The sequence below is a fragment of the Oratosquilla oratoria genome, chromosome 21 (genome assembly GCF_046742065.1).
Source record: "Oratosquilla oratoria isolate Oo_2021 chromosome 21, ASM4674206v1, whole genome shotgun sequence".
In the NCBI taxonomy this organism is placed as follows: domain Eukaryota; kingdom Metazoa; phylum Arthropoda; class Malacostraca; order Stomatopoda; family Squillidae; genus Oratosquilla; species Oratosquilla oratoria.
Genome location: NC_134797.1, coordinates 4,285,113 through 4,300,406, shown reverse-complemented (window position 1 = coordinate 4,300,406; position 15,294 = coordinate 4,285,113). Strand labels below are relative to the sequence as shown.

At 37.6% G+C, this 15,294-nt stretch overlaps 1 protein-coding gene across 3 annotated transcripts in view; it reads right to left on the bottom strand.

Annotated features, from left to right (window-relative positions):
* Window positions 1-15,294, bottom strand: part of Gk1 (Glycerol kinase 1) — a 107,006-nt gene that overhangs the window by 81,952 nt on the left and 9,760 nt on the right. The window contains exon 2 of one of the 3 annotated variants that reach the window (XM_076204277.1): window positions 6,796-6,881. The exons of the other annotated variants lie outside the window; for them this stretch is intronic. The gene's annotated coding sequence lies outside the window, so the exon portion shown is untranslated. The remainder of the gene's footprint in view (window positions 1-6,795; window positions 6,882-15,294) is intronic. 3 annotated transcript variants of the gene reach the window in all.

The following is a 15,294-nucleotide window of genomic DNA, read 5'->3' as shown; positions in this document are numbered from 1 at the left end:
AACTATATACATTATTTTTTCTCTCTCTAAATAATGAGCCATGTCAACAATTATCATTTCAAGTAGTTATGATTTAACATGTTCTGTTCTTAGATATTTTACTTATGGTTTAAATGTATCTGGTTTCTTTGTTTTTTAAGAGGACGACAATGGAAACACGTTTCAAGTGCTTTTTGTGTCATCTTAACAATTTCATACATTGTACTTTTATATGCATATCCTATTGCAAAATAAAAACAAACAAACATCAACACCCAAATTCCAACAACTTTAAACACACACTACTTTGGGTGGGAACCTAAACACACACCACTCCATTTGGCTCCTCACTAAAATAGTCCAATGCCAATTCCCCAACAAAGACATGAACTCCAGTGAAAGACCTACAAGACAGCCACCCCCCCCAACACAACAAACAACAAATTACAGTGTACAAGTCAACCTGACATACTCTAGATTTTTAGCTAAAAATCTTGAGTAACCTCCCCAGACATTTCAATGTGGTTATCCTCATTCCATCCACAAACAATAAGAGAAACACCTCCCAGCTGACCACTTCCTGATATATATATATATACCGTATTTTTCGGTGTATGACCCGCGGCTTTTTGCCTCAGAAAGGGGCCAAAATTCGGGGGTGCGGGTCATCTGTGGATTCTGGTTAGAAATTGCCCTCTTACGCAGTCAAAAAAAATAAAAAAACAAAAAACGATTAGTTTAGTTTAGTTGGGTGCCCTCTCGGATCGGGGATTTGCGGGAGGACCGACCGGGTTCATCGAATGAAAGTTGATCAATGTCATAATACAGCGCGCACAATCGAGACATACGACAAAGAGAAGGTAGGATTTGTCAGTATCTTACCTGCTTTACATGCTCTTGTTAGTAATAAAGGCATTATCACAAATAAAACAGGCCTAACTAAACAGCATGAACATACAATACAACAGTGACTGGTACCAACACCAACATCGTGTGTTGCGATCAAACAAAAACAAGCGGGCAGCCATTTTCGCACTTACAAATTACAAACTGTACCTGATTCCTTAATGCTAAATTTGTGCATTACATGTGCATATTGGGTCGTTCAAGCATGGAAAAAATTAAAGAATCAACTATTCAGAACGGTTTCCGTAAATCAGAAACGTGCCATCCTGCAATGTTCGATGCATGCTACGACTCGGAAAAGGAATAGGACGAATCTGAAATCGAAATGGAAACGGATGAGGTCACTGCATCAGAATTGGCCGATTTATACCGCAACCTCTTCCATGATGAAACAGAGGATGAGGAATTCGATGGTTTCGTGAGCTATGATACGCCTTCATAAACATCATTGACTCTGTCGTCTGTGATCACCGACTGCTTTTTTTCTAATAACGATGTGCTCCATTGACTGTTCATAACAGTTCAATGATGTGCTCTATTATTGTTCTATTCTATTGAAAACTAATCATTGGAAATTGTTTGGTTTAATAATTAATTACCAGTCTTTGTATGGCATTTATAAACCAATTGATTGATTAATTACCGGTAAACAACCAAACAGGGTTTTATGGCATTATTTACACGAATTGATTAAGGTTCTTTTTAATATATATATGTGCAATGAAATATATTGAAATGTAATTTGTTGGTTATTCTTCATCACAATCAGAAATAAATAGGACTGGAGGAATGCTGGTATCATGATCATGAATCGCAATGCCGCGTCTTCGACCCATCCCAAAGGCATCGTAAGATCAGTTGCACACTTTCGAGATCACCCCTCTTTCATCGAAACTACCACTACATCTTGTGGCAGCTTCAGAAACCAAATTGTGAGGTTGTGTACGTACGTGTCGGCCTTTGATGTGTGATGAATCCTGAAAAGCAAGATATCACCAAGAAACCTGCCAATATCGGAAAACATATATCTTTTTTTATAAATCACATAAGCATTGATGAAACAGAAAATTTAGAAAAAGCCTCAGCTTTGAAATTACTTTGATCACCACGTCAACGGCCGGCCGTAACAACAACCGCCGTGAGCTGTGCCTGTGGCCACCCATGCATGGGTATTATACATCGTTGGATCGACGGTGCCGTGCATGCCATATGACTGCGGGTCATACAGCGGTGCGGGTCTTGTGTGGATTTTCACTAAGGTGTAAGGTGGTGCGGGTCATATAACGGTGCGGGCTATAGTCCGAAAAATACGGTGTATATATATATATATATATATATATATATATAATGATGCTCACAAACAGATTTACACAAGTTGCAATAAAGAATACAAATAAATTGAAAAGGACCCCAAAAACTTTTAAATAACCTAGTATCCATCTGTAGGTAAAGCCACAGAAAGACTTACCATACAGAGTGGAAGAAACATCCCTAGAAGCTATGGGGGAAAATGTAAATAGAACTCTTACTATGCACAACCAATTAAAATTAATGACAGAAAAGAGAAAACAAGGCTGGTTGAAGACCTCAACTACAAAGGGGTGAAGTGGGAGGCGTAGGAGGATGGTGGAAGTTAGGAATCATAGAACAATATACTGTTGAATATAATAATAAATAAATAAATAAATAAATAAATGAATAAATAAAATGTACAAAAATGACAAGAAATGGCTGACAAACTTCCTAGCAGTCAGAAAATAGACAATATCAAAAATACCATCCATCATGAACCAACAGACTGTGTATAACTCAGTCTCTCAAAAAACAATCCTATCACCAACACATTTCACTTGTTTATACACAACCTTTCCACCTCAAATACAGAGCACAATACCAAAGTTCTCCCAGGACCTTGCAATAATAGCTCAGTGCTACAATTACAAAAAACAACTCAAACTTAACTGAATAAGCTAGAACTTTGTGTCATGTACCATGACACATCACTGACACAAGGGACATGGGCATCATTGACACAAAGAATGCAGGTATGGCACCAAGCCACATCATAGCTAGGGCCACAGTACCCGCCTTCTAAGTAAATTGAAAAAAATGTTAGGTTGTCTTAAATGTAGTTAGTAAGATGTATGCTTGTAGACATGGGTAACTTATGGTATATGTCCAGTTGCAGGAGACTTGCAAACCAACAGTGAAGGAATACGAAACTGAAGCATCCTGCCCTCAGAGGTCAGAGGGCATGTAAACAGGATGACAATACAAAATAGAGTCATTCCTTTTGTTATTTGTATTCTTTCTTGTGTTAGATAAATAGTGGTTGATGAACTGTAAGCCTTCTTCACACAAAAATAAAGAAATGCACTCTGTTCATACCCAACTTCATTGTAAGTTAAAAGTCAAAATTGTAAGTTATGTAAATAAAATTAGTTGCACTTCACCTTTTCTTACCCCTAGTGAGACTAAATTGATCCTATAAAAAGGCAAATAGTTGTACTAGAATCTGGATTGTAGGGCATGTACTGACCTCAGCTGAGATTTGATACAACTCAAATACATTCTAGTTTGTGACATTTGGTTGACACAAAAAAAAAAATGTCTATATCCCTACAGAAATCCTAAATGACACAGTTTAACTCCAACAACCATGAATTAAAGTACTTTATGGTGATTAAATGATCAACCTCCCCCCACTGAAAAAAAAAAAAAAAAAATTCATTATAGGTGATTATGTGCATGACCACACACAAGACCTCATAGTGGAGTTAAACCAGAATCTAAAAATACTTAGAACAGTTGCAGGCACAGAACTTGGACAGCAAAGATCATCTTGATCACTACATAAACAACTTACAGAAACTACACTTAACTATGCATATACAGCATGGTATCCAATAATTAAAAAAGACAATTTACGATCAAAACAAACCCTGAATAATGACTACTAAAACAACACCAATATAACTTCTCTATCAACATCTACAGTAATCTACCCCAGTATGCCAGATCCCCTAATATCCATCCCTCTGAATCCACTCTCCTAAGAAGACGGAACCCACCTGGCCAAACTACAATGTGGCCACAATCCAGTTCCTCTATGTTACCAGAAGAGGCTGGACAGCAGCATTGTAGATAACTGTCCAGGATGTAACACTTCACCTCATACTATATATCAAATTATGGAAGACTGCACTGTATACAATCATGCATGCCAACAACACAATATAAGAAATTTGTGAGAAAACTGCATTCCAGCTGTGTTCCTCAAGGAGATGGGACTGCTCAGCCAGATAGTCTAGGGAATAACAACAATCCTCAGTACCCCCACAATGCATCCATTCAAAAACATACCTAAGGTATGCCCCTAGTAAGTTTAACTCACTGAATGGCTGGAGTTTAGGTGTGTATACCTGGGTTGTTGATATGCGGAAATTAGTGATGCATGACTTTTTTCTTTCTTGTATTGTGATTATTTCTACTGTAATGTCTGAGTGACTTTCAATTTCTTTTAATAGATAATGGTATGCTTTTGCAAACAAGTGTTGTCTTTTGGTTCCATTTTGTTTTCTCTGATTGTACTGCAAACTGCAAAATTGTGTAGTCTGTGGTAAGAGTTGTACATCTTGCAGTAAAGCTACGACTATGGTGTACATGTGTACTAACTGCTGCAGTTCTGAATGCTCATTTGCAACTCCACTAATGTTTTTGAGTGGAATGCACAAGTTGAGTTTTTGTGTTGGGTTGTTTATGACTCAGGGTCTAGGTGTGTGCAGGTAGCAGGTTTTATCTATATACCAAGGGCTTTTCCACCACTTACCAGGAAGGTAGCCAGTCAAAAGGCATATATCCACTCCCATCCACCACCCTTTCCTCCCTCTCAGCTCCTCATGGATGACAGATCATCCCAGTATCCCGCCCACTGCCCTGGGTCAGAAGCAATACACACAGCACATCCACAGCAAAGCCGCTTCACTTAATCAGCAACCCCCCCTTTCCATCCCCTCATGCAGAAAATTAGAAAATGGAGACAAATCCCTTTGGGCTGCATCAAGTATCGTTTACACATAACCACTCCCTAACCCCTTCCTTCCCTTGCATCACAGTATCATCTATACACAGCCATTTCCCAATCACTCGTATCTCCTGCCATCTCCTTTCTTTGCTCAATGGACTTCCTTGCAGAACAGATTCAGTTTGTGTATTATTTAGTGTTAAGTGTGGTATATTATAGGTGGACCCAAAAGTGGCACCTGTTGCATAGGAGAGACGTGAAAGCATATATGAGTAATGTGCAACTGAGGCATGTGTAAGACCCTGGGTTTGTTTCCATGTTGCTAGCTAACAAAAGACATGAGAGGGCAGGTACCAATGTGCTGCTCCCCTTAACAGAAAAAATATATATAGTCTATGATGGGAAGAAGTTAAAGTTTTGTGCAAGGGTGAGTGTGAGCTTGTTCCAGATGCTAAGTACCAACCCCAAGGTAAGGGAGCTATAAGGTGCACTGGATGCTGGTTGGGTAATCTGTTCTTCCAAAGGAATGCTGTGCTCCCACCCACCCCTCCTTTTTTTTTGTCTTCTTTCTTCTGCCTCTGTATTATCTTTTGAAGTTGGCAAATTCAAATTCAAATTCCTCAGCCACCAATTATATATAAATTTTGAAATCTATGAATGCCTGGTTGTCTCAAGAGATGGATTTATAAATGATAAATCATCCTACACAAATAAAAATCTTTCAAGCAAGTGACTACAAGAAATTGCCTATATACTATGATTAAAATTCCTCTAATACATATATTTTGTCACACCAACAGCAAAATGTAGCTTTGGATTAATGAAAAAGCACAAAAATGCTGGTATAAGAAATGCATACAGGTTGGCAAATCTTATGCAGTATATTTACATAAATGTATTTAGAAGAATAAAACTCCATCTATTCTACACAAAACAGGAGTAAACTATTAAGCAATAGAAAGCTGGAAATGACACTTAAAAGCTCAATCCTGCCCTGAAGTACATATACAGTACTGTATCTTATACGGGTGTTTACTCATTTTTTTCATGTTAACATGAAGCAATTTTATTTAGCTGTGGGCTGTACTTTGTGTTGAGAGGGTTAAGACTACTATATCTTGATCAGCCCCTCTGCTAAGATAACTCCTGATTTTGCTTTGGTTTATGCCAAATGACTACTTAGGGTAGGGCAGGATCTTGTGTCAAGGAGATTAAGAAACAAGTTAGGATCTTTGGTAACTGGAACAAAACTTACATATTACAAAGAAAAATTAGCCATTAAAAAGTACAAGAAAGCAGTATAAAATATATAAAAGCTAAATGGATGAAAGAGCAAAATATATGAAGATAAAAAGCAGCTTCCTGTGAACTTTAAAAAGAGACAAGATTTAGTGTAGGTCATGAATGAGAAAACTAGATAATGAAAAAAGGGGCAAGATGACAGTACATGATAATCTAAAGCAGACAAACATCACAAGAAAATGCAAAATGACCCTGACAAGATGGAATGCAACAAAAAATCAAAACATTTCATGCTGGTGTGTGAAATGTGTAGCAGAGAAGGTACAGTAAATTATTGAAGCTTCAGCAGATAAAAGTGAAATTAAAGGAAACATCACTTACAAGTCTGAGGGAGCTCAGAAACAGTTACACAGTTTCCAGAAGAAATAGGAAAGAAAACAGAATTTAAGGAACTTGGTGGGTAAAGGATACATTAGTTGCATGAAATAAAATAAAAGCAAAAAATCTGGGATACCTGAAAGGCAATACTCATCTTGAACAGAGAATTTAGACATAGATGTGAGAATGCACAAACGTCAGTCAGCATTGGCATTGCATTCTTTCCTACAACAGGAGGTGGGGAGGGGGGGGGATTACACAATTACCAAGTTCTGAAGAACAGTAACCACGGTAACAGCTACAGAAGAAAGAAAGAGATGCACCACTGCGGCAGCCAGGAAACAGCTGGTGACTGTCAGTGAGAAGAGAAGAGTTGATAAGATGGATGGCCTTAGATTCTACTCTGTTCATCAGGTCTGAACTAGTGGAAGCCCTCCACACGTGAGGCAGGTACTCCACACAGGGTCGAATAAGGCCCCTGTTAAGGGTCAGCATCTGTGAAGAGAGGAAATTTTGATGGCAATCAAGGATATCTTATTTCATCGAAGCTGTTTCAACAATAGAAGAGACATTAGTTTTCCATGCCAAAGTGCTTGTCAAGTACAAGCTCATGGGCTAAGAATGTTATGCGCTTGAAGGGAAGACATACACCATTTGAAAAAAGATAGTTCTATGTGAAAGTGATGCTGGAAACTGAGAAATCAGGTCTATGAAGAATTAAAAGACATGGTCTTCCCACATCCAGTCACATACAGAGACATTTGAAGCAATCAAGTATGTTGCTACCATTCTATACGCTGAGGTCAGCTTCAGCAGTATGTCTAGAGAATGACAGAAAATAGAAGACTGTATTATCCTGATCACATGAAACAATAGACAAAGATGTGCAAAGATCACAGAGTGGAATAAAGACAAACTTGTGGAACATCCGAGGACACAGGTACAGGAATAAGCAGTGACTGCCAACAAGCTATAAAATGGCTTAAAAAGAAAATCCTGATGAGGGGACACTGAAGGCAACATGCTGAAGAAGTTCATATGTTAAGGCCAGAAAGGGCAGGAGAAAAGAAAACCTTGTGAAGATCCAGAACAAGGCTACAAGTCTCAACAATCAGATGAAAATGCCTGATAAAAAGAAAAAGAAAAAAAAAAAAAAAAAAAAAAAAAAAAAAAAAAAAAAAAAAAAAATAAAAAAAAAAAAAGGATGCATGACTCAAGTTACTATCAAAGTAACTATGTCATCCTGAGGCCACTGGAAAGCTGGACAAAGTTCAACAGTTCACTTCCTGAAATGTAACATTTTGAAATAAGTAACAATTACTTATTAGTAAAGATAAAATCAATATACCAGGAACATTTGTAAAATTTGAGAAATCTCTTATTTCAGCTGAGGTAAGGCAAATCATTACAACAATGCATGTACTACCACATTAAAATATCTTTACACCATGCTTTTCAGTACCTATGTAGTTCACATTTGCAGCAGTGTTTTTGAAATTTTTCCATTTAACTTACATTTTACATTTTTTTGCTATAAAACCCAGCAATGAACATACTTGTATTAAAAAACACCTTCCAATCATTCTGTCTCCCCACACCATTTTATAAACGACAAATTCATTAACCCTTTAATGACCACTGGGATGAATTGGTTCCTTTTAAGGATTATATTCTCTCCAACACCACACCATCTTAGTCTACTAAAACATATGGTCTACTCTGGGTTACAAACCGTCTTGATTCAGTTCTCATGTTTAATCCTCCCTACTCAGAGATTCAAGAGTGGGTGGGTGGGAGATCGGGGTTACAGAGTATGTGTGAATATTTTGATGCAGCCTGAAGAGATTTCTCCCCATCTTCTCTTTTTCTGCATGAGGGGACGAAGAGGGGGGTGGGGGGTCACTGATTAAATGAAGCAGCCTTGCTGTGTCTTATTGTATTGCTTCTAACCTAGGGCAGTGGGTAAGATGGCAGGATGACCCATCATCCACGAGCACCAAAAAATAAAAAAGAGGGAATGAAAGGTAGTGAATGGGAGTGGAGTATGTGGGGATGAAATAGATGGGACTTTGGCTACCTCCCTTGTAAGAGGGAAAAAGCCCTTGGTATATGTATATATATACTCACAGAGATGAATCTAGTACTTCTAAGTATCCTGTTCTGACAGGCACTAGATAATTTCATTCAGCTTATATAGGAACCTTTGATTTACAAAGGTTTATCTTCAATCAATCAACCAGTTCCTCCAGTACTCTGTTACAGATGACCCACAATGCCTATGAAGCTTCCACTTCAGCCCATGATTTACTAAGATGTTTTGTATTGTTGTCTGATGGGTGTGTGAGAACAGTATAGCATAAACTGTTTAAGCACCAACGTTCCCATTTTGGGAACATGGGAATAAATATTCACAAAAGAAATTGTACATGCTCATCTACTTTCAATAAGCACTCAAAATATTTTTATGATTTTACTTGGTAATATACATTGAAATATTGTATATATTCAAATAGTACACCTTTCTATTATGTCAATATCACCATTTTCAGTTACAGATTGCTTTTCTTTTGAACTTCACCATTGATAAGAGAGCAATACTGCATCCCGTTTTTCATTAGGCACTATTTTCTAACATGATAATCAGTAAAATGATTTTTTTTTATTCATAATAACAATATTTCTATGTTCCCAAAATGGGAATACCTGCACAATGCATTATATAAATTTATGTACTCAAGTTCTAGTGATAAGGAGGATGACGATAATATTCTGGACAAAAAGTGTATTTCAAATAAAGTTAGTGGTGAAGGAGAAGTTGATGAGGAGGTTGAAGAGGAAGATGTTGCTGGGGAGAATGAAAATGAGGAAATTTGGCGATGGAGAATGGAGGAAAAAATTGGTGCACATAATGAAAGGGAATATGTGGAAGTTGAAGTGCAGTACAGGAGATTAAATAATCAAACAAGATGGGAGACAAGAAATGCCATCAAAACCAAGGAAAAGGAAATTGCAAAACATGTCAAAGAGAACCCTAAAATATTCTGGAAATACATATCATCAAAAACTAGGACCAAGTCAAGGATAGCAGATCTTTACATGGGTGACAAAAATCAAGTAAAAACATCAAATGACAGAAAAGAAAATGGTTCTCACAGATAAGTTTTCATCAGTTTTAAGGAACCAGACAATAAATTACCAAGGATTTATCCTCTGACTACATCCAGGTTAAACCACATAGAGATAAACTATGAAATGATCAGAAAGGTCCAGCAAAAACTTAAATAAATCACTTGGTTCAGATGGTATTCACCAAGAATTGTTAAAGATCTGATGGAAGAACTACTAGTACCATTGAAAATAATATTCAGTAGCTCACTGGAAGAGGGAGTAGTTCCAGAGGACTTGAAGATAGTGCAAATAACACCAATATTTAAGAAGGGAAGTAAGAGTGGCCCTGGTAACTACAGACCTGTAAGCGTAACTAGTGTTTTCAGTAAATTAATGGAATCAGTCCTAAGAGAAGCAATAATCCACCATATGAAAATGCAAAACTTATTTAGTGATAAACAATTTGGGTTCATCTCTAGCAGATCAACAGTGCTTCTACCGATACAGGTCTTGAAAAAATGGACGGAGGTCATTGATGAGGATGAAGCTATAGATGTTGTTTGAGATTTCATGAAGGCATTTGACCGAGTTCCCCACAAAAGACTACTGTCTAAGATAAAAAGTTATAGAATAGACTGTAATCTGCTCCAGTGGATTAAAAGTTTTTGTCTGGTAGAAAACAACAAGTAATGGCTAATGGCCTCTGACAGGAGGGAGGTCACAAGTGGGGTGCCTCAGGGATTAGTGCTAGGGCCTCTTATCTGTCATTTTCATCAATGATCTTCCAGATGCAATTAAACATAGGAATGAGGTATATCTTTATGCAGATGATACCAAGATTTTAAGAACAATTACAAATGAAGAGGATTGTAACAAGCTTCAGGAAGACATAGATGAACTGAGAAAATGGTCAGTGAGATGGATGCTCAACTTCCATCTGGCTAAAAATAAACATATAATAATAAGTAGACCCTAGATGTCAGGAAATCGCATGGACCAGATGGAATTGCAAATTGGATACTGAAACAGTGTATAGACGAACTGACAGACAAACTATACAAGATAATAGACTTCTCACTCAAAGAAGGAAAGGTACTGCCAGATTGGAAGGATGCAAACATAGTACCAATATATAAAGGAGGAAATAGGAAAAATCCTACAAACTTCAGACCAGTATCCCTTACAAGCACAATAGCAAAAATATGCAAAAAAGTCATCAGAAACAAATGGACCAAACACTTGGAAGAAAATAAAATAGTAAATCAAAAACAATTTGGCTTTAGAAGTGGATGATCATGTACCACAAACCTAATTTGCTTTTACTCAAGATTAATTGAGATAATACAAGAAAGAGATGGCTGGACAGATTGTGCCTTCTTGGACTCGCAGAAGGCATTTGACAAAGTACCACATAAAAAATTAATAAGAAAAATTGAAATAATAGGAGGAATACAAGGTAAGCTGCTGAAATGGATGAAGGATTTCTTAATTGGGAGAAAAATGAGAGTGGTACTTAAGAGACAAAAATTCGAACTGAGAAGATGTGAAAAGTGGTATCCCACAAGGCTCTGTATTGGCTCCTTTAATGTTTGACATATATATAAATGATATGGATGAGGGAGTAAATTGTTACATGAACTTCTCTGCTGACAATGCCAAATTACTCAAGAGAGTAAGAACTGAATAAGATTGCAGATCACTACAAGAAGACCTAGACAAAATATGAGAATGGAGTCAGAGATGTGAGATGAACTTCAACATTAAGAAATGTAGCATAATGGAATTTAGAAAAAGCAAAAATAGAGTATCAGGTCAATATAAAATTGGAAACAAGGAAGTCAAAAAAGTCAATTCAGAAAGGGACCTGTGAGTAATCATCTTAAGCGACTTGACACCTGATAAACATGTCAATAAATTATTTGGAGAGACTTTTAACTTAAGATCAATGAAAGTGGCCTTCGACTACATGGATGAGGAGAAGGTTAAAAAAAATAGTGGTTTCACTGAGATGACCTAAACTAGAATATGCTGTAACACATGAGGCACCTAGCACAAAAAAGAACACAAGAAAATTAGAAAGAATCCATAGAGCAGCAACAAAAATGGCACCTACACTGTCAAATCTGATGTACAAACAAAGATTGGAGAAATTACATCTATCAACACTGGAACAGAGAAGAGAAAGAGGTGATTTGTTGACCATTTACAGAATCATGAAGGGGATGGACGACTTATCAAAATGGGACAGAAGAGAAACAAGAAGACACAAAAAGAAGCTAAAGAAGGACAGTTATTGAAGAGACCTGAAAAAGAATAGCTTCCCACAATGGAGAAACAGTAAGTGCCAAAACCATACACAATTTTAAGAATAAACTGGATGCGGAGAGATACAAAAACAGATCACTACAAGCATAGCTCTCGTCCCATAAAATACAACTGAATGGACATGATTATGAAGAAAGGCTGAAGAAATTAGATCTACTGACACTGGCCTACTGAAGATCAAGAGGAGATCAAATTGAAACTTACAAGATTATTACCCAGAAGTATGACAATGTATAAGAGGTATTTTTAAATGAGGGAGGACTATATAAGAGGAAATTCGAAGAAGATTTTCAGAGAGAACAAGACTAAAAATATGAAAACCTGTCTTTCCAAATCAGGTAGTAAATACTTGGAATGATTTGCCAGAGTGGGTGGTCAATGCAGACAGTGTCACAATTTGAATCAAGACTATATAAAATATGGAAAAGCCATGAACAGAAATTTAACTATAGAGCAGACAAACTCCACCACCACTGTACATGACAGGAATAATTGCAATCAGGTTATCAAGCTGGAGTCACAGGTGTGATCCTCTTCCAGAACTCCATCTGTGAGTATCTGTGAGTATTTACTAGTTACCAATATACAAGGTTAACAGTGATGGATGGGAGTGAGCTAGGTGTGGGTGGGTGCATGTCTTGGCTGGCTATCTCCCTTATACGGGAGAAGAAGCCTCTTGGGATTAAATAGATTGACCAATTTCTTTTAGGCGAGATGGAAGGGGTGTTTCATTTCAGGGTGTTATATTTCCCACTTCCTGAATATTAAATTACATTTTTTTCTAGAAGCCCTCATCCATTCAGTTAAAGAGTTTTGTTATTTCTCTTGACATTGACATTTGATATTTGTCATACATCATTTACATAATAATTGTGCAGTTTATACATTTTCAATTTATAATAAAAGATTATAGTTTCATTTCAAGAGATATGAAAACCACAAAATTGTAAAAATTGCATATGAACTGTGCAACAGGGACTGTAGCAATGTGGAAAATAAATAAAGGTAAATTTTTAGAACTGCAAGCCTATGTGATATAGCAATAGAAAATCAAATAATAATTCTGTAAATTATAATACCCTGTCTGGGGTATTGGCTGCATGTTATTGTGCAAAGTAGCATGCAGTTGATACTTTAGGTTCTATATGGGGCACCCCTACAGACCAGAGCCACACTTCATTTTCTCTGTGATAGAGGAAGACTGTTCATAGAGAAATGATGACACTTTCATTATACTGCAACTCTCCCTCCATTATGCTGTCCCCCAACCCCTTGTTACTGTCCTGTACCATTTCTCTGAATATTTGTTTCCTTTTTTCACCTACCCTGTGGTGGGGATAAAAGAATGCTGTCACCAAGTCTTCCCACTTGAGTCGTATGAGGCGACAAAAAACGGTGAATGGAAGGGTAGTGGGTCAGGGGTTGAAGACAGTTAAAGAAAATGGAGAACAGTGGAAGATAAGCCAGTTGTTGCTTGCTGACGACACTGTGCTTGTAGCAGGATCAGAGGAGGGATTGAGGAAGTTAGTGACAGAGTTTGGGAAAGTGTGTGAAAGAAAGAAGTTGAAGATAAATGTGGGTAAAAGTAAGGTGATGAGATGTACAAGGGGAGAGAGTGGCAGCCAGCTGGAAGTGAGTATTAAGGGAGAGAGACTGGAGGATGTGGATGCTTTAGATACTTGGGTGTGAATGTGGCAGGAAAGGGAGGAGTGGAGGTGTAGGTAGAATGTAGATTGAGAGATGCGAGTAAATGCCTTAGAGGATTAAAAAGTGTATTGAGAAATATACATTTGGGAATGGATGCTAAGAAGATTGTATGAAGGAGTGATTGTGCCAACAGCATTATACAGGGCAGAAACATGGAACACAAGAAAGGAAGAGAGGGAGTTTGAATGTGTTTGAGATGAAATGCTTGAGAATAATGATAGGGTTTACTAGGCTAGAGTGAGAGGTGAGGAGGTGAGGAGGAGAACAGGGGTGGAAAGGGAGTTGGGAGATAGGGTTGATGAAAGAGTATTGGGATGGTTTGGACACATGGAAAGGATGAGTGAAGAAACATTAGTAAAAGAGGTGTGGAAGGCAGAGGTGGAAGGAGTGAATATGAGGGGGCATCCTAGGATGAGATGGATGGATGGGGTAAAAGGGTCATTGGGAAAGAGGGGAATGTCTGTTGAGGAAGGACAGGAGAGGACAGAAGACAGAGGTGAATGGAAAAGGTTTATGTATGGATGATGCCGTGATGCATGAGGAGTGGATGGGGGGAGGGAGTATGTATGAGAAATAAACTGACACAGCCCGAAGGGATTTCTCCCCATCTTCTCCTTTTCTGCATGAGGGGACAGAGACTGGTGTCACCGAATTAATGAAGTGGCCTTGCTGTGGATGTGCAGTGTCTTGCGACACTGCTTCTGACCCAGGGCAGTGGACAAGATACAGGGATGACCCATTATCCAGGAGGTGCCAAGATAAGAGGGAGGGAAGAGGGTATAGGGGAGTGAAGCATGTAGGGGATGGGATGGGTGGGAGTGGTTTCTATGCCTTTGTCTTTCGGATACCTCCCGTGTAAGGGAGAAAAAAGCCTTTGGTATATGTATGTATAATGCAATGTAATATATTTTATTCTTGGCAAAAATCAATAACAGAAAAATTGCTAATAGCTATTAATAAACAAACATAGCTGATTTGACTACTTAAGATACCAACTTATTTTGGTAGAGGCAGAGGTTGGAGAAATTAAAGTATGATAAATTCATCTATTCTAACCTAACCTACCTACCTACCTAACCTACATTTAGTGAAGCAGTATCTGTAATTCTATAGGTCATCAGGTCATTGTTGTCATCATCATCTTCAACCTCCAAATCTATAAAAATAATGATGGTGTCTAAAGGAGTTGACGCAACTTCATTTCTGCATAGCTTTTAGCAACATTTTCTGATATTGATTTCCTCCAAGAAAAATATATTATATTCATGTATTACAATTTACAAAATTAATACTTAATTTTCTAATGCTATACTGCATAGGTGTGCACTTCTAAAAAAAAACTACCAAAATAAATAAACAAGGCCTACAAGAGAAGGATAGAAAAGAATCATCACAGAGTAAAAGCTGGTTAATAGAATTCCCTGGTTACATTCAAGAGAAGTAGGCATATATAGGTCTCTGCATTAATCAAAACTGGGTTAATAAAGATAGGTTTCAACCTGACATCTTATGGGGATTTCCCTCAGCCAAGTAAAAATGGATGGCAGTAGCTATCCTATCTATATATACCAAAAGCTTTTTCCCCCTTATATGGGAGGTAGCTAAGTCAGAGACATGTACCTATT